Source organism: Bos mutus, chromosome 7 (assembly GCF_027580195.1).
Source record: "Bos mutus isolate GX-2022 chromosome 7, NWIPB_WYAK_1.1, whole genome shotgun sequence".
In the NCBI taxonomy this organism is placed as follows: Eukaryota; Metazoa; Chordata; class Mammalia; order Artiodactyla; family Bovidae; genus Bos; species Bos mutus.
Window position 1 is genome coordinate 94,995,543 of NC_091623.1, and position 20,114 is coordinate 95,015,656.

The 20,114-nt window shown below is 42.2% G+C and overlaps 1 pseudogene; it reads right to left on the bottom strand.

Moving 5' to 3' along the window:
- Nucleotides 1–4,517: 4,517 nt before the first annotated feature.
- On the bottom strand, nt 4,518–11,307 carry LOC102266442 (large ribosomal subunit protein mL37-like; annotated as a pseudogene).
- Between the last annotated feature and the right edge of the window lie 8,807 nt (nt 11,308–20,114).

Genomic DNA, 20,114 nt, shown 5'->3' on the forward strand with positions numbered 1-20,114 from the left:
CTTTAACCTGAAACTTTCTTAACCCTTAAAGGATACTTAACTACAAGTGGCTTGGCTGATGGTGAAAAGTGAGACATTTCAACGTCTAGCAATTTTGCCACTGGGCAGCATCAATAAAGGACTGAATAAGGGTAGGGGTTGGAGAAGGGGCAGGTGGGAGAGTGTGTAGCTTGAGAAGACCAGATGGGTGATATCCTACTGTTCTTTTCAATCAAATACTCTTCTCTCCTTCTCCACTCCAACCCCTGTTACACACACAAAGGTTGAGAATCAATACTGAATTGAAACCTTGAAGAGCTAATCCTCCAACCCAGCAATGCCAAAAGGAAGATAAATGGTTAATTATTCATAACATCATCAAAGACAAGCCCTGAGGTCTTGTTAAGGCCTTGTACTCATGTATGATAACCTGATGGCACCACACACTTGTAACCATTTTTATAAACATGATGAATACTAATGGCATCAAAGAATTCACTTAGACTTTTTGGAATTTTCAGTGATGCCAGACACTGTTTTATACTTTATCTGAGTAACAGTTCTGTAAGTATTTAATGAATAATTTTTAACCTACTTGGGGAATGCACACTGTTTGGAAATTTGCCTGAACTCTCTGGAATCTCTAGAAAATGCACAACAGGTATATGGGGTTTCACACACAAATTTCATGGGATTTGTGAAGTCTCCTTATGGACCTGGGCTTCCCTAGTGGCTCAGACAATAAAGAATCCACTTGCAATGCAGGAGACCTGGGTTGGATCCCAGCGTTGGGACGATCCCCTGGAGAAGGAAATGGCAACCCACTCCAGTGTTCTTGCCTGGGAAACCCCATGGGCAGAGATAATCCCATGGGAAATCCCATGGAAGAACTCAATATTTGAAAGCAAATTGGGCTAGGTAATGAGGACTTCACGGAATAGTTTTCCTGTCTGAATGACGATGCTGTCAGCCACCTGCACAATGCACAGTGATCTTGGGGGTTTTCTTATGATTACCAGCATTCCCTCCCCTTTTTCTTCCATTAGAACATGGCACTGGCTTATTCATTCACCTGCTTGTCACATTCCTTACTCTTTTTTGAGAGTAAATAGATTGCTATCTTATTTTTCTTCCTTCTCTAGAATGGTTCTAAAGACTTTACATGGCCCCATGTCAGAGGTACTTATTGCATGCAGGATGAGGCTGACAAACCACAACCTGTTAAGAGAGAGAGGGGAAATCCACCGGAAAGTGGCTTTGGAAGGAACTTCAGGTTCGTTGTGGGTAACCAGGCCCACAGAGAGCAATGAATTACATAAACACAAATGAATATGTCTGTATTTTGTGACCCCCCTCCCACTCACCCAAAGTCAGGCACTTAGTCACTTCTTCCTCCGTGTCTCCTTTTCTCTGTTATACCTCGATTATAGCTGCTATCACTGCACTGGAATTATTTGTTTATGAGTCTGCCTCTCTTACTAGACTATGAGCAATTCCAAGACAGAGTCCCTGGCTTATTTATCTCTGTACCCCATCCAGTGTCTGGGTTAAGAGTGCAGGCTTTGGAGTCAGACTGTCTGCATTCAAATCCACGCTCTGTACATGGGAGGAGGGCCATTAGGGCAAGCTACTTAACTTGTCTGAGACTTGGTTCTCTTCCTTTCCTCCTTCCTTCCTCCCTCCTTCCCTCTTTCTTCTATCTTTTCTTCCTTTCATCCCTCAATTTCCTTTGCACCTAAAAATATCACATTAATAAGTTGTATCAGTTTATTGTGAAGAGTAAATGAAATGCTGTTTATCACAGTGACAGTCACTATAGACAATAATAATGGTATCTCAATTCCGTGTCCGACTCTGTGATCCCATGGACTGTAGTACGCCAGGCTTCCTTATCCATCACCAACTCCAGGAGCTTGCTCAAACTCAAGTCCATTGAGTCGGTGATGCCATCCAACCATTTCATCCTCTCTCATCCCCTCCTCCTTCTGCCTTATATCTTTCCCAGCATCAGGGTCTTTTCCAATGAGTCATTTCTTCACATCAGGTAGCCAAAGTATTGGAGCTTCTGTTTCAGCATCAGTCCTTCTGATGAATATTCAGGACTGATTTCCTTTAGGATTGACTAGTTTGATCTCCTTGATGTCCAAGGGACTCTCAAGAGTCTTCTCCAACACCCAAGTTCAAAAGTATCAATTTTTCAGCATTCAGCTTTTGTTATGGTCCAACTCTCACATCCATACATGACTACTGGAAAAACCATAGCTTTGACTAGGGACCTTCGTTAGCAAAATAATGTTTCCACTTTTTAATATGCTGTGTAGGTTTGTCAGAGCTTTTCTTCCAAGGAGCAGTATCTATTATTATATCTATTATTATATAAATTAGTATTACTATTGATTCAATAATCAACTGATTATTGAATTAATAATCATTTCCATGCAAAGAGCTATCTCTCAACTTGTCTGTTAAATTGTCTCAAGGGTTGGAACGCTTTCCTTTTTGGTTTTCTACGTGTACCAGGCATCCAGTGAAAGTTTTTGACTAAACCTCTGGATATGTAGCTGCATACACCTATTTTCCTGGCAGTACAAAAAATCTTTGGAGCCCATAGATGCTAACATGTTAAGTGTAGAGGGTTTTTCTCCTGAGGCCAATGCAGAAATGCAGATGAAGTTCTTTTAGCACCCATCCTGCAAAAGACAAAATCATTCATAGGCACTGTAAACATGAAGCTGGGCTTGTACTTCTTGATATCACAGACAAAAGGGGTCTTTTTATGCTAAGAAAGCTTGGCAGGAGGTAGTAGAGTGGTAGATCAAAGTGGAGGCCTCATTGCCGACTTGGTTTGAGAGTTTGAGACTTAGCAAGTGGAAAGAAACAAGCAATTGAAACTGCGACTCTTTGAGATTCTGGATATGAACAGGGTGACTCAGAGAAACTTGCATTTTCTCTTCAAAGCCTGGCATTGATGCAGGAGTCTGTGGTAACACTGCCCTCTTCTGTTTTTCTGTATTGTTAATATTAATAACGTACTTGCATGTGTGCTAAGTAGCTTCAGTCATATCCCACTCCCTGTGACCCTATGGACTGTATGTAGCCCACCAGGCTCCTCTGTCCATGGGGATCCTCCAGGCAATAACACTGGAATGGGTTGCCATGCCCTCTTCCAGGGAATATTAATACCACGACTTCTCAAATCTGGTTTGAAGATCCTGACATGAATTTTCATTTTCCAAGAAATGCTTACTTAAGGCAGAGAGGAAAATGAATCATATGTTTAATGTAAAGCATGATGACTTGACCATTAAAAAGCAGGTTTTGTTATGAGGTGTTCATTCAATTCCATCATAGCTGGGTATTATATTTCAGGGGAATGGATGAAGTAAAGGATCATAATCAAATCAATCAATTCATTTATTGATTTGTGATCTGAGGAGCTACTACATTACTCCTAGTTCTTAAAACTTCCATATTCTTCCCTTGGAAGTTAAAACATGACCACTGGTTGCCGCCCTGTGACTCTTGCGTTTCCCACATATCCTCTCAGAGTAAGAACAGTTAGAGAGTTGTGAATGCCAGTTCTTCACACACCAACAGCCAGCACCACCTTCTGTCAATAGTATTGTGTGAACTGCTTTGTAACTGTTTTATCCTTTCCTTCTAAGTCCCTCTGTGTATCTCTCTAAAGTAGTTAAAGCATAAGACTTTGAATCTGTATCAAGGAATTTGGACTTTATTTTATGAACAGCAGGGAACAAATTGACATATTCAGGCAAAGGATGACATCTTTAGAAGGATGACACTGTCAGCTTTGTGTTGAATGAATTGAGATGAAAAACCTTGGAAGGAGGGAGAACATTAGCAGATCTGTGTAAAGTACCATCTCTAGTACCTCCATGATGCATCCAAAATCCTCACGTTTTCCCTCATTGTTGCTTCCTTAACCCTAGTCAAGTCACTGTCATCTATGGCCTGGATCCCTGCAACACTCTTTACTCTGCGCTATAGTCAATCTTGCTTCCCTACAATTCATTATCCCCAAGGCAGTCAATGTCAACGTTAAAAAACAAGTAGACGAGAACACGGAGCTTCCCAGGTGGCACAGTGCTAAAGATTCTGTCTGCCAATGCAGGAGGCACAAGAGAGTGTGGGTCTGATTCCTTGGTCAGGAAGATCCCCTGTGTAAGGAAATGGAACCCCACTCCAGGATTCTTTTTTTGAAACTCAGAGAGATGAAGACTCTTATGTAAAGTCACAAGATGGGTCACAGATAAAGTTGGGACGGGTGAGGCTCTAGGGCTGGCCCTTGCACAGAGGCAAGCTCAGGGCAAGGGCTTGTGTGCAACTGTGGGTGTCCCACCTGACAGCACCCTCACAACAAACACGGGCTCCAGAGCACCCGAAGGGCTCTTTATTGTGGGTGAGACCCCCAGCCAAAGGAGTGCTGCAGCTCCGGACCAGCCCCAGGCACTGCCCAGACTCCAGGATCTTCAGGAAGAGAGGGGTATGGGGCTCCAGGCCTCAAGACAGTCCTTGGGTCACACAACACCATGAAAATACAGAGCTAAAAACTTCCTGAATGTCTCTGGCTGGGAACAAATTGGTCCAACAGGGTCCACAACCACCTTCTTTTTGATCACTGGAACACAACAAAAATGCCAATGCAGGAGTTGATTGGAGTTCACCCAGGCTAGATTCTTGAGGTCCTCCTCGGAGGCCAGATCTGTGGTGTTCAGCTGTAGCACCAGGAAGACACGCCCATGGGTGTTCACACTCTGCATGACTACTGGCTGCTCCAAAACCTTAGGGTCATTCCCATGCAGGAACCAAGCCTGAGCCAGCACATTGCCAAAGGCAGACAGGATCATCTTGGCTCACAACTGATCTGGCTGAAAGCTGTGTAGTTATAAGTTGGCTGACTCCAGAAAATACTGGGTGTGAGGATAGGGGTAAAAATAGCCCTCCAGAAATCCTGTGTCATCATTCACATCATAAACATTGCACTCCTAAAGACTGATGGTGGGAGATATGGGATAGAAGGTCTCAAGAACATGATTCTCAGTAGCTTCTGCCTCTTCTTGGTGGGCAATGGGAGGCAGAGGATCCTTGGCATTCACTTGGGCTCTACCGGAACTGTGGACCTGAATCAGGGTAGACTCTTATTTCTGGGTGGTGGATCACATGTTGTTTTGGGCATAGATCTGCCTGGTCAGAGAAGGATGCTTGAGAATTTGGGATTTACACAGCTGTATCAGGCTGTCCACAATGACTGGGCAATAGGTCTCTCTCTTAGGGACGTCTTCAGTAGAGTGCCAGAAATGAGCATGAGAGATTGTATTCAGAACAGGTTCATCTTGATCTTCTGTGTGGTTTCTTGGATCTCCAGTAAGGCTAGGCACTTTCTCAGGAAGGCCTTCTATTAACTTGGTTTTGTTAAGCCAGAGAGCCTGCTTTACACCCTCGAGGAGGTGGCAACACTGGTGGAAGATGTAGCAGACCTGGTCCTTGTACAGCAGGTGCTCATGCAGCAGGGGCAAGAGGTGCATCCAGTCAGGGTCCCAGGATGGGAAGACTGGCTGTGCCAGCCTGGGCATAGAGTGCATCTTCCCTGTGAAGGTGAAGGACTCTAGTCCAGGAACTCATATACCCTGTCTGGGGGAGGAGGCTCTGGCTTCTGCATGAATCACATGCCCCACTCATATGCCCGGCATCTCGGGGCCCTGCAGCACAGAAGGCCAAGCCACCTGGGGCGAACCTTTGTGGGCCTCCACACCAACACCTTGCAGATCTGATCTCAAGACCTCCATCTGGATGCTGCCATCTTCCCTCACACAAGGCCCACTGCAGTATTCTTGCCTGGTAAATCCCATGGACAGAGGAGCTGGCAGGCTGCAGTCCAGGAGTTTGCAAAGAGTCTGACATGACTGAGCATGCAAGCATACATACACACACACACACACACACACAGATACACACACACACAGACTAGGCCATGCCTCTTCTAACTTTAAACCCATCAATGACTTCCTATAATACTTATTACGAAATCTACACTCTTACCCTGGTCCATGATCCTCTGCATGGCTTGACCTGCCCCTGTGTGTTTCTCAGACCTAAACTCTCACTTCTGCTCCAACTCTCTGGCTTTCTTGGTTTTTTGAACATGCCAAGCATAGTATGACTTCAGACATCTGAGCCTTTGTTCTTATTGTTTCATCTACCTAGAATATGCTATTTCCAGAATTTCACACGATTGGCTTCTTGCCCTAGCTCACATATCACTTACTCCGAGTCCCAACCTCTGCTCTTTGTCTCCCCAACCTCTGCCTAAGACATTTTTTCATATTACCAAGTTCTAATTTATTCATAACATGTCACTACTTGAAATGATTTTGCTTATTTAATTACCAGTTTAAAATCTGCATTGCTTGCCTAGAATGACAGTTCCATGAGGAAAAGAACCATGTCTACCTGTTCATCTCTAGGTCCCCAACACACAGAGCTTACAACAGAATGCTGTACCTAGTCAACGGTAGATCTCAGTAATTATTTGTGGAACAAACTTATTTGGGTAAAAGGTAAAGAAAAGGGTAGGACAAATGGAGATGAAAAAGAAGAGATACCTGGAAGATTTATTGTAAAGTGGATAGACAAGACAACTGGGTTTAGAGAAAGGCCATGGATGCCATTAACTTAGAGAATACAATAAAATACAATGAATGAGAGTAGCAAACAGATATTTGGCTTTGGACTTGAGTGTGACGTTCTGGCAGGTCTATGTTAAGATGCCTAGCAGGTATATATAAGTTGGAAACCAAACCTGAAGTCATTTGCATAGTGGTGACAGTCCACTGAGACTGAGTCAGGTCAACAGGGGGAGGGTATGGGGGGAAAACAGAACTTAAAAGATGTGCAGATTTTTGTCCAAACATCCTGTGTGCAGGAAACCATGCTGGGACAAGTGACATGTGGTAAACAAGGAGCAAGGCGTAGAGCTTCATGTGGCCAGGGATGGGGACTTTGACAACTCAGCCAGTGGACAGTGTGTTAGTCAGACAAATAGCATTATTACCTGCCATATGGTGCCCTTTGACCCCCCCAAACAACTATCAGTAGGAGACTCTACACTCTCAAAGGGGATCTGTGTGACTGCCTTGATTTCTGCCTCCCAATCTGTAAGGGGACAAAGAACGAGGACTGGCCAACATTAATGATATTAACGATGTGCCTCTACTCTAGGGAGATGATAATCCAAAACCATTATGGAAAAAATACATAAAAAAACTCCAAAGCTACATTTGTTGAGTACTAACTATGAGAGGGTGATGCACTAAATATTTGATATGTATTCTCTTATTTGAGCCTATAAGGAACTACAATTATTACCTGTTTTATAGATGTGAGCCTTGTGACTAGAAGAGTAATTCAACTTTCTCAACTGGTGAATGATGGAGCTGGGATTTGGTCCCAGAACTGCCTGATCCTAAAGCCGCCACTTTTCACCACGGTGCACGAACACTTCCCAGCATAGGAAGTCGTCATTTTTAGCTTAAGTGGTAGATTGCTTTGTAGGTTTCTTTCCCTTTCCATCCCCAAATTGTGAATGTTAGGTTAATAAACCATGCAAATTTTATTTGCAATAATGCAGGGTGACCAAAATGATAAGATTGTCCTTTTGTACCAAACGAAAGTTCCTCATGTTCTTTTATTCAGTCTCCTCTGTGTTATACAATTGCCTTGAAGAACTGCTATTGCTCGTTGTTGTTCAGTTGTCAAGTCATGTCTGACTCTTCGTGACCCCATGGACTGCAGTATGTCAGGTTTCCCTGTCTCTCACCATCTCTGGTGTTCTTGCCTGGAGAATCCCAGGGACCGGGGAGCCTGGTGGGCTGCCATCTATGGGGTCGCACAGAGTCGGACACAACTGAAGTGACTTAGCAGCAGCAGCACCATCTCCTGGAGTTTGCCCAAATTCTTGTCCATTGAATCCGTGATCTCATCCATCTCATCCAACCATCTCATCCTCTGTAAGTCATTGCTTACAGAAAGTGAATCTCCCTCAGGATATCCTTAATTACAGGGTTCTTGGGGTATCTGAAATAGAAATAGTGTTTTACATCACCCTCTGCCTCCACTCCCCAACCTGAAATTATTGTGGGGATCTGTTCCTGGAAATAATCACAATATCTAAATGGGTGGTCTATGTGATTATTGAACATCCTTGGGGACGTGCTACTGATATACTTTGGCAATTGCTCTTCTTTCTCCTGAAGTCGCCTGAAGTTGTGATATGTCTCTGGCCATAGATTTCCTCTATTTATCCTTCATATTGTTGTTGGACAATCTTTCTCTGCTGCAATGAGGCTTATGCTGCCCTTCAAAATGTCAAAGGATTTCCACCAGACAATTGTTGATCTGGATTTCTTAGACTGTCTCCTTGAAGGCACTTGGAGCTGTTGTAGTGAAGCCTCCTTTCTGCCATCCAGTATCTTCCTTGATCTTTGGTAGAATCTTAACACCATTGCTTGCATTCCTTTTTTCAGCTGTCTTGAATGCACGTGTTCAGTGGCACACAAGTAATGGCAGAAAGAGGGATCTGGTGGAGTCAGTAAATGCCTGGGGAGGACCACTCAAATGGCTCTTAGTCCTCATTGGCTGAGAATCAAATACAAATTAGCTATGTGGACTAGAGCTGTAATGGGCTTACAGAAATATTTCTGAGAGCATCAAGACTAATGAATCAGCCTGGTTTGGGGCAGTTCTAAATGAATTCTAAATGGATGTCTCTGACTTCATGCCCAGTAAATATGTAGTGATGCAAGGAGGCACTTTCTTTAGCCCATCAATAATTTATTAATGGGTACTTTGTGCTAGACAAGATGTTCCTTAGAGTTTCAAAATGACTTCTTTTGGTTAGCTCTGTGTCTTTCTCATAGAACTTTCTCCACTTCTTTTAAAAGCAGCCATCACTCTCCTTGGCGCACAAGTTACCTATCTCCAATTCGGACACAGAGTAAGCTGTGTTGCCCTACTGGATCATCAGCTTGTTGAGGGCAACTCTAGTTCCATTAATCATTGCAGCTTCTATAGTGTCTGACATAGTTCTTTGTACAAACAGACATGTAAATATTTGATTAAATATTTGAGTAAATAAATGATTATAAGAGACATGGAACAGAACTACGATTTCAAAAGCTTTTTTTGTTGAACTCCAACAACCTTAGTTGTCATTAACTCATTGGGCTTCTGGGAAAGGACTCTCTCTGGACTCTGATTAGCTAGTGACAAAGCACTGATGTTCTCAAACTGGGCTCCAACCCCTTGGTCACTTTCATTGGAGTTACTTTCTCTTTCTTTCTTTAGACCTATATGTACAAATGTCCTTGGGCAAAATGGCAATAAGAGAAATGCATTTTCTTACTGTCTTTGGTGCAAATTAGAATTCCATCTCTGTTCCATCCATAGGTCTTTCTCTAATTTTCCATTTAAATTTATAATTTTATTTAATATCCTATCTAGGGGTAATCTTAGCCTCTGTGTTCAATAGGATGGTACTACAACAGAGTAGCAGTATGTAACAGCTCTCAAGATCTCATTTACATATATGAAAAATTCAAGGGGTTGGTCAAGAGGCATCAGGTTGAATCCAGTTTCTATCAGATACATAAATCTTTTTCTTTTTTAATGTCATAGACATTGTTTTTCCTGATGGAATGGAAACCAGATTTATCATGAAGATATATGACACTGGTTGCATTTTCAAACAATTGCCTGATGTCCTCTGGCAGTCTTTGGAACCACATATTGCAAACCAGCCTGTCGTTTGGAGAGACCCTAGGGTAATTGGGAGATGTGCTTGAGGCTCAGATCATTGTCTATAAAGGTAACATGAGATTTCCTTGGCAGCAGCTAAGCACATCTGCATTATACAGCTTAAGAATGATGTCTCCCAACTCACGTTTGAATTGTGTGCTTTGGCTCCTTAAATCTCGTGCCCCATGTGTGTGTCTGTATAGGTCAATCATTACCAGGCTTTCCAATGCCACACACATTTTTGGAAAAGATGCAGAGTGACTGATGCATAAAATGACTGGACTAGAATTGCCTGGTACCTTGTCAAGATTTTTTTAAAGTGAATCATATATATATTTTTTACCATCTATGTACCTAAAAAACAACAACAACAAAAAAAAACCCCCAAACTGGGATTTTTAGCTTTATCCCCAAAGCAGTTTCTTATTTCTAAAAACTTTAAAAATCTAGAACATAAGCATATAAATCTACATTACTTAACCTTGTGGCTTCATGAAGAGCCAGTTCTCTGATATTGTTATGGAAACCTTTTTATTTTACCTCTTTAGAACCCCTTTTCATCATTGGAATCAGTCTTCCATTGGGAACCAACATTTCAGGAGTAAAGAAAATTAGAGACACCACAGGAGATCAGATTCTGCTGTATCCAGCTAAAATCTCTGGATACCACTGTCCCAGGTGGTAGTTTCTAACAAACCTTTGACATCTACTTACTTACAGAGTGCTTTCCCTGTGCCCAGTACAGAACCAGGATTGGGGATATGATGGTGATCTCTGCTAGGGATGTGTTGTTGCTCTGAGTGAGCAAATATCAGATAGAGGTTGAGGATATTTAACCAAAGGAACTATGTGTAAATAAGTTTGGTGTAATTAATAGGGCACTTTGGGATCAGACAAGCTTGGTGTGACCTCTTGGTGATTATTTAAACTCTCAGAGTTTCTTTTATTCTCCCCACAAGGCCAACAATTCTGGATTGTTGTAGGAATTAAATGTAAGTGAATATGTTTGGGAGTCATCGTTAGTTTTGTTAGTTTGGCTACAGACATCGACATGAATATTTAAGGAAACTGGTGTCAGTACAATTTTGAAACTAAAAACTTTGTGATCTCTTCCTCTTCCAGGGGTGTTCCTTCTAATAGTTTTTCTTTTTTTCACTCCATTTTGACTTGGCATTGGGTGCTTGAATGACCTCTTTGCAGTGAAGAGTTAAGAAAGGCTATTTTTTGCAGTGAGTTGATTTCTCTGGGACTTGACCAAATGCAAAGGTCCCTAATAGCATTGTGAATGAAAAATGTTGCCTGGCAAATCAGTAAACAGAGGATGTTACAGCCATCAGGCACTACAGCTACCCCAGACTGTGAGCCCTTAGGGAACTCAGGATGGAGACAGGCTGGCAAGCCCTCAGCCACTGCAGCCACCCCCACACATGCACCATGAGGGGATTCAGGATTCTGGCCCCAGATAACTGAGGTACATATCAAAGGAGTGATTTCAATAAGCTGAGACTCTCGCATCTTCTCATACATAGAAAAGTGCTAAATTCATGAACTCGAGGTGTCTGGCTTTCTTTAATTATCAGTGATCTTTTCTTTAAAAATATATATATATATATTTATTTACTTATTTATTTTTGGCTGTGCTGGGTATTTTTTGTTGCTGCCTAGGCTTCTCTCTCAGAGAAGGCAATGGCACCCCCTCCAGTACTCTTGCCTGGAAAATCCCATGGATGGAGGAGCCTGGTAGGCTGCAGTCCATGGGGTTGCTAGGAGTCGGACATGACTGAGCGACTTCACTTTCACTTTTCACTTTCATGCATTGGAGAAGGAAATGGCAACCCACTCCAGTGTTCTTGCCTGGAGAATCTCAGGGACGGGGGAGCCTGGTGGGCTGCCGTCTCTGGGGTCGCACAGAGTTGGACACGACTGAAGCGACTTAGCCGCAGTAGCAGCAGCAGGCTTTTCTCTAGTTGCGACGAGCGGGGGCTACTCTTCATTGCAGTGCTTCGGCTTCTTATTGTGGTGACTTCTCTTGTTGCAGAGCACAGGCTCTAGGTGTGTGGGCTTCAGTAGTTGCAGAGCATGGGCTCAATAGTTGGGTTTCCCAGGCTCTAGAGCACAGGCTTAATAGTTGTGGTGCAGGGGCTTAGTTGCTCCGAGGCATGTAGAACCTTCCCCAGACCAGGGATTGAACCCTTGTCTCTGGCATTGGTAGGGGAATTCTTTACTACTGAGCTGCCAGGGATGCTCCAACAGTAATCTTATGAAGTTCCACTACCTAGTCTTTGTAGACTTCCCAGATGGTTCTTGTGGTAAAGAACCTGCCTGCTAATGCAAGAGACACAAGAGACACAAGTTCGATCCTTGGGTCGAGAAGATCCCCTGGAGGAAGGCATGGCAACCCACTCCAGTATTCTTGCCCAGAGAACCCACAGACAGAGGAGGCTGGTGTGCTACAGTTCAACTCTTTGGGCACAAAGAGCTGGACACAACTGAGCACTCACATACCTGGTCTTTGTAAAAAACTCCTCGTATCATGGCCCTTCCATTACTCCGTCAGAGCAGTCCCTCAGAGTTGTCTGAGAAGCTGCATCCCAGGCTTAAGTTCTCAGCTTTGTCTGCCAAGCAAAACACAAGTCTCAACATTTAAGTTGTGCATTTTTTATTTTTTAGTTGACAGTATGGATAACTCAATGTTTTGAGAACTAAACTGAAATCAACCACCTTATATTTCCAACTAACACTCATTCTGACATAACTTTGTCAGTTTCTTTTTTGTAGTAATGTACGATTCCATTTATATAAAATGTCCAGAATGGACAAATCATTTAAAAACTTTTTATGGGGTTATAGTGGAGTACAACTGATTTACAATGTTGTATTAGTTTCTGCTATACCACAAAGTGAATCAGTTTTACGTATACACACATAAAACTCTCTTGTTTTAGATTCTTTTCCCACATAGGCCATCACAGAGTATTGAGCAGGTGCCATAGAGAAGGTTCTTATTTGTTAATCTATTTTTTATATAGTAGTGTGTATATGGCAATCCCAATCTCCCAATTTATCTCCTCCCCCTTTCTCCCCTGGTAATCATAAGTTTAACACGCCAATTTTGTGCCATTCTAAGCAAACACTCTCATTCTTGCAATTAAATTTAACAAACATTTACTGAGCACCCTCCAAATGCCATAGCCTGTGCTAGCTACTGAGGGTTACCAGGATGAATGAAAAATGATTCCCTCCTCCATGAATATCTTGCAGATAACTCAAAAGGCAAGGGGAAAAGTGCACTGGCAATGAAAGTGATATTTCAGAGCATTCCTGAATTTCCCGGCTTTGACGTGTCAAATCCTTGAGATAAACCTTTCCATTTGTTATTTGGTTTTTGCCCTTCTCTCTTCGTGCTTTCCCCACCTGCAGATGCCATCGGTAGAATTCATTTCAGTCTATGAGTATGACATGTTTGGATTTAGTTGTGAAAAATGCCTTCTACAAACAATGGCTACACCAAAGTGACTGCTGAATCACTGTAAAATGGTATGAGATGTTCTGAATGAGCTTTCCTCTATCATTCTTTGAAAACCACAGCCATTTCTAAGGCAGGTGAGTCTGTTTTTAAATGAACTAATTATCCATCTCCAAGGATAATTCTGCTTAGAAATCCCAGTATCCCTTGCCTTTATTCTATCCCCCTCCTCCCAGGAAGAAACAGACTTTTAAAAAAGGGTTCACTCACATCACCAGCATGAATAAGTAATGTGGTACCCTCCCATTCACTCATTCACACAGACCCATGGGGTACAGGCAGAAGTGGTGGAAGAGGGACAGAGGAGGTGATGGAGCCAAGCATAACTATAACCACATTGCCACTTACCTATTGAATATTTGCTATGTGCCAGGCACTTTCAGAATTTTATCTCTAATCCTTACAACAATCCTGAAAGTGGATTTTTCTATCTCTAATATATATATGAAGTGAATATCCTCAGAGAAGTAAAGTGATTATCTCATGAGAATGCAGCTGGTAGGCACCTCTTTCACACCTTGCTCTGCCTGATTCTAAAACCTGTTCCTTTTTATTATAACTAGGCTTTTCAAACTTTCCCCACAAGTTGCTTCAGGGAGTTCAATAAATTCCATGTATGCATATAGAAAACTATTTAGAAAAACATTAAAATGCACTCTAGAGACCACTGACATGTTAGAAATCTCTGACTGATTGCTTTTTAAATAATAAGTGTTTTTGAACTTAACACCTAAGTGTTTTTGGATTTGATATTGCTTGTATCTGTTGCATATTTTAGAAAGGCAACGGAGACGTCGTTTGAAAAATGGGTTTCCTAGGTGGAAGATAAAAGGTTGACAATTACTGGCTTAGAAATTACACTATTCCTTTGCCAACAGATCTGTTGCATAATGCATAGCAAACATAGTAAGGATGGTGCCAGTATGCATAATACAACATACGCAATGAGCATCACACTGTGAATGATACAACATAGTTAAGCAGGTTGCTCGAAGTAGGACTGTAGGGGTAGGCAAGGGGAGACCTCTTTTGTTTTTATGGCTATGCCTAAAATATTGCCTGTGTATTTGCTGGAACCAGTTGTTTCAAAGTCAGGCAGTTAGATTCTTTTCTCCCCCCTTATTCTCCAATCTGTTTTAAGGAAGAGTGTATTTCTGTTGGTTAGGTTTCATGCTGATGAGATCACAGTTTCAAAACACATATGTGGACTTGGCTTCACTCAACAATCATGATCAAATTATGCACTCCTAACTTGGACCATTTGTTCCAGAAAATTGTCATTATTTTGAAGAAAACCTGAAAAGGTGTTAACTTCGTATGTGAAGAGCAGCCGATACTTGCTTCTCAGATCAGCATAACATTAAAAAAACAAAAACACTTCAGATCTCAAAATGAGTTCACTTAGAATTTTATTCTGCAGACTTCCCTTCAGAGACTGTATGGTGGTACAAACAACTTTAGCTATTATTTGTATTTTGGGAGTCAAGTTCAACGGTATTTTCAGGAAGAAACTGAGAGAAGTGACTAAACTGAACATTTCCTATTACCTAAACGTTTAGGTGGAGCTGAGGCTGCAAAGAATGATCTCAAAGGGTCTCCCATTCCAACTTTAAAATTATACAAGTCGAATCCCAATTCTTTCTTGTGGAGGCTTTATTTTAACAAGACAGACTGCTGTCTGCTGCCTTCTTCCTCTGTTGCATCCTACTTTGCTTCTGAAGATTGGGCGGCAATATTTTATCTTTTGCCATCAGTTACGGTATCTTTATAACAGGAGACAGCTTCATTTTACAGATATAGAAGCAGAGGCCACCTGAGGTTAAGTGATTTGTCCAAACCATATGTGAACTATGTAGGATCCAAAGCTGAATACAGCACTAGACATTTTTCTGCAAATAAGAGGTAGTGATCAATAATCTAGAACCTTAATTTTTGCCTTCTTTTGTTATGACTTTGATTATGAGTGTGTGTTTGTATGTGAATGTTTGAGTTCAGAGATTGTATTGAATTCATCTTTGTATCTTAAATACCTAACAGCTATGATGGATACAGCATCAGTTCAGTTCAGTTCAGTCGCTCAGTCGTGTCTGACTCTTTGTGACCCCATGAATCCCAGAACGCCAGGCCTCCCTGTCCATCACCAACTCCCAGAGTTCACTCAGACTCACATCCATCAAGTCGGTGATGCCATCCAGCTATCTCACCCTCTGTCGTCCCCTTCTCCTCTTGCCCCCAATCCCTCCCAGCATCAGAGTCTTTTCCAATGAGTCAACTCTTCACATGAGGTGGCCAAAGTACTGGAGTTTCAGCTTCAGCATCATTCCTTCCAAAGAAATCCCAGGGCTGATCTCCTTCAGAATGGACTGGTTGGATCTCCTTGCAGTCCAAGGGACTCTCAAGAGTCTTCTCCAACACCACAGTTCAAAAGCATCAATTCTTCAGCGCTCAGCTTTCCTCACAGTCCAACTCTCACATCCATACACGACCACAGGAAAAATCATAGCCTTGACTAGATGGACCTTTGTTGGCAAAGTAATGTCTCTGCTTTTGAATATGCTATCTAGATTGGTCATAACTTTCCTTCCAAGGAATAAGCGTCTTTTAATTTCATGGCTGCAATCACCATCTGCAGTGATTTTGGAGCCCCCCCAAAATAAATTCTGACAGTGTTTCCATTGTTTCCTCATCTATTTCCCATGAAGTGATGGGACCAGATGCCATGATCTTAGTTTTCTGAATGTTGAGCTTGAAGCCAACTTTTTCACTCTCTTTCACTTTCATCAAGAGGCTTTTTCGTTCCTCTTCTCTTTGTGCCATAAGCATAGTACTTAGTAAATCTGTTTGGAATGGATGAAAGGGTACCAGGAATGCAACCCCATCTGGCAGAAGATAATGGCATTTCTATTTTTAACCATTGTGGTATCGATTATTCTCAGTTCCCTATTCTGCCACCCATCTCCCCCACCAAAGCCTGATTCCCCCATTACTGAGAAACACTTTTATACCAAGTAATAATCTTTACCTAAAACTACATAGTGGGAAGAGCAACAGATTTGCAAACAGAACTGAATTTCAATCTTTGGGCATCTTTGGTAACTTCCTTATGCCTCAACTTGAGCTGAACAACAACAAATATGGCTGCTTCTACCTCTTTAATGGATACTACTGACATTCACGGAGAAGGCGATGGCACCCCACTCCAGTACTCTTGCCTGGAAAATCCCACGGATGGAGGAGCCTGGTAGGCTGCAGTCCATGAGGTCGCTAGGAGTTGGACACGACCGAGCGACTTCACTTTCACTTTTCACTTTCATGCATTGGAGAAGGAAATGGCAACCCACTCCAGTGTTCTTGCCTGGAGAATCCCAGGGACGGGGGGGCCTGATGGGCTGCCGTCTACAGGGTCGCACAGAGTTGGACATGACTGAAGCGACTTAGCAGCAGCAGCAGCAACTGACATTCATTAAGCACTCGCCTAGAGCTGGGGAATGTGCTAGGGGTTCAACATGCAAATCATTGTATTTTATCTGCACAGCACACCTGAGAGGCAGTCTTCTTATTATCTCTGTTTTACCCTGGCTCAGAGACATTCAGTCTTCTGTCCGATGTTACACCACCAGTCGGGGAGAGCTGAGACAGAGGTAATGGCTCTGACAGGCCCTCCATCAACAGTAGCTATTAAGATGATGCTGATAATTCAGGAATCCTTGGGGCATGTAACACAATGAATGCACAGCATCTTAGCATGAGTAAGTTGATGAGATCAGTTCCCTCCCTGATAACACAGTCAGCATAAAAGCTATCTCCCTTTAAGGGAGAGGAAACTTAAGGATGTGTTAGGGGGCGAGGATGTGGGAGGTGATCACATTATTCCAAAATTAAAATTGTCCTTTTGAGAACACACTCTTCAACATTCAGCTCTGGGGGTGTGTGAAAGTGGGGAACAGGAAATAGAAGCTAAGACACGTTCCATCAACTCCACAAGTTACCCATGGTGTGTCTTCATGAGCTGTGGGCTTGAATATTACAAGGAACGGGATGCAACATTCTTCCTCACTCTTTGCTTAAGAGAAATCTGTTGCTGGATGTTCGGCCTTTGCACAGAGTGTGGCATCCCACGGTGCTTCAGTGGAGAGCTGCCAGAAGAGAATAATAACACTAGCAGTGTTATCTGCTGACATGAAGGACAGGAATACACTTACAGCCTAGACTTGGCTTCTTGCCTCTTGTTCAGGCACCAAACAGCTGGGATTACTGACAACCTCCCTGAGACACCCTGGGACACACTCGCTTACTTTAGCACTACTTAAATCTCTCTAGATAGTGTATTGCTTTGTTTCCTCCAAGCCAATTATTGCTTTAATCTCACTTCTTATCCTTTGCCTCCCTGAGACTAAAGGAACAAGAAAGAGTACAGATCAGAGGCTATTAACCTGGGTTCTACAAACCCCGATGTGAATAGACTTAGGGCCAACCTCGAACAAAATCCCTGACCTCTCAAAGGGTAAGAGGTCCAGACCCTCTTAATATCTTGAGGATCCAGGTAGATTAAAAAGCAAATATACCTCAAGAGGGCTATAAAAACAGTTGTTTATTTTTAACTGTTTATTATACTAAATGAATTTTTTTTTTAGCACAAAACAATATACAGCAATATATGTGTGCAAAGTCTGGGGTACTTAACAGTGTTTATTACAAAATATGAATTCAGAGTGCATTCAGGTGGTATGGTTATAAGGTTAAGGTTGTGTGGTGAATGTTTTATTTATTTATTTTTTTTCAGTCCTCAGAATGTGTCTCTGTGAGTGTGTGTGTAATCTCATTTTACAAAGAAGGTTCAGGGACTTCCCTGGCAGTCCAGTGGTTAAGACTTTGCCTTCCAGTGCTGGCGGTGCAGCTTGGATCAGGGAGCTAAGATTTCCTATGCCCCCTGGCCAAAACCCAAAACATAAGACAGAAACAATATTGCAACAATTTCAGTAAAGACTTTTCAATTGTCCACATTAAAAAAAAAAAAAAAAAAAAAGAAGGTTCATAGTCCAAATGTGAGTATGGCTGGGAATGTGCGTCCCTGGCCACGTGATCTCCCTGCTGCCTTTTTATTCAGCTCTTCCTCAGAGGCTTTGTCCCTGACATTGAATGTGAACTTTTATGTTCATGTATTCATTGCCTGGATTTTCTCCAAGCAGTCCATTCTCCCCCAAATTAAGAACTACTTGTCTCAGAAATAGCCTAACCTGCAAAGAGTCGGACACGACTGAGTAACTGAACTGAACTGAACTGAACTGATGAAGCCCAGACCAATGAAAAGAGCTTCTCATTTCTGAGATACAGAATACTCTTCTTTTAAATTGTGAAAATATTTTAGCCTTGCAATTTAATTTCATATTAAAAGCGCTTTTAAATGACTTGCTGCGTTTTCAAATGTGTAATAATCTTAAAATTCTTCTTGTTTTCTTTATTTGCCACCTCTCCATTCCTATTCCAGAATCCATAAGGTTAAAAACAGGACACTGACTGTTCTGAATAGGCAGGGGTCTAACCCTCACCTTGCTGTGTGACCCCGTGGAAGTGCTTTCCCTCTTGATACTCAGTTTCTACGTCTTTAAGATGAGATGGTGATTCCATTTCACAAGCTCCTTTTAGTTTTAAAAACTATGATTTCTCTTCCCAAATACTTTAAGATCCAATCTCCAAAGCCACTGTCATGGTGTGCTGGCCGACTTGGTTAGACATAAAATAATTTGCTCTTTACTACAACCAAAGGCAGTACTCACTAGCTATGGATTCAGACTTACTTTTCCCCTTAACCCGATGGCAACTAGATGTTTACTTTGTCATCTTGGTGAACAGATCATTTCTGATAATACTCAAGAACTTTAAAACAAAGATGAAAAAAATCCTGACCTTTGGCCCAAATGGTGCAGTGGTAGAGTCCGCCTGCCAATGCAGGAGACACGAGAGACGCGGTTCGATCCCTAGGTCCGGAAGATTCCCTGGAGTAGTAGGAAATGGCAACCCATTCCAGTATTTTTGCCTGGAAAATTCCATGGACAGAGGAGCCTGGCGGTCTTACAGTCCATGGGTTCCCAGAGAATCGGACACGACTGAACACGCACACGCGTGCGCACACACACACACACTTACACACAAGTTGCTGGATATAGTCCTGCACTGATAGTTTGAGGACACTAGATGGCGATATGAGTGCATCAAATAACAAGCACATCCAGCATTAAAATCCCAAAGATTGAGGCCAGAGTAGGTTAATACATTAGTTAAAGAAACAAAGTTAAATATAATCAGGTGTTGGAGTGTTAGCTAATACTCTGAATGTGTTCAGTAACCTGATTCTTAGCGAAAGAAAAGAGTGTTAGATTAGAAATTATTTTATGCTACTGCTGAGTCTATCTTCACGCTAATTCTTGGGGCAAGAGCTGGCAATAAACCCATGCATCCCATAAAATGTATCTAATTCACACTTTTCTCTCCATTTTTGGTTTTCATCTTTTAAAAATAGCAGTTGTTTGGAATGGAGTGTGCCCTGTATATATTATTCATAGATGAAGTAGTACATTCTCATTAGGAATGTGAGTCCTAAGACATTGGTGTTTGAAAGGGGAAATGGCTGACTTACTGTAAGCTGTTGCCTGGGCCATTATTGACTGGCAGGATCAACTGGAAGCACTTTGTTAGTGGATTAGGTTGCCCTGGAAATGCCTTCCTGAAACTCTAATGATGCACTTAAGGGAACCCTCTGGGACAGGAGTAAAATGTCTCTTTGCAGGCGTGTCTT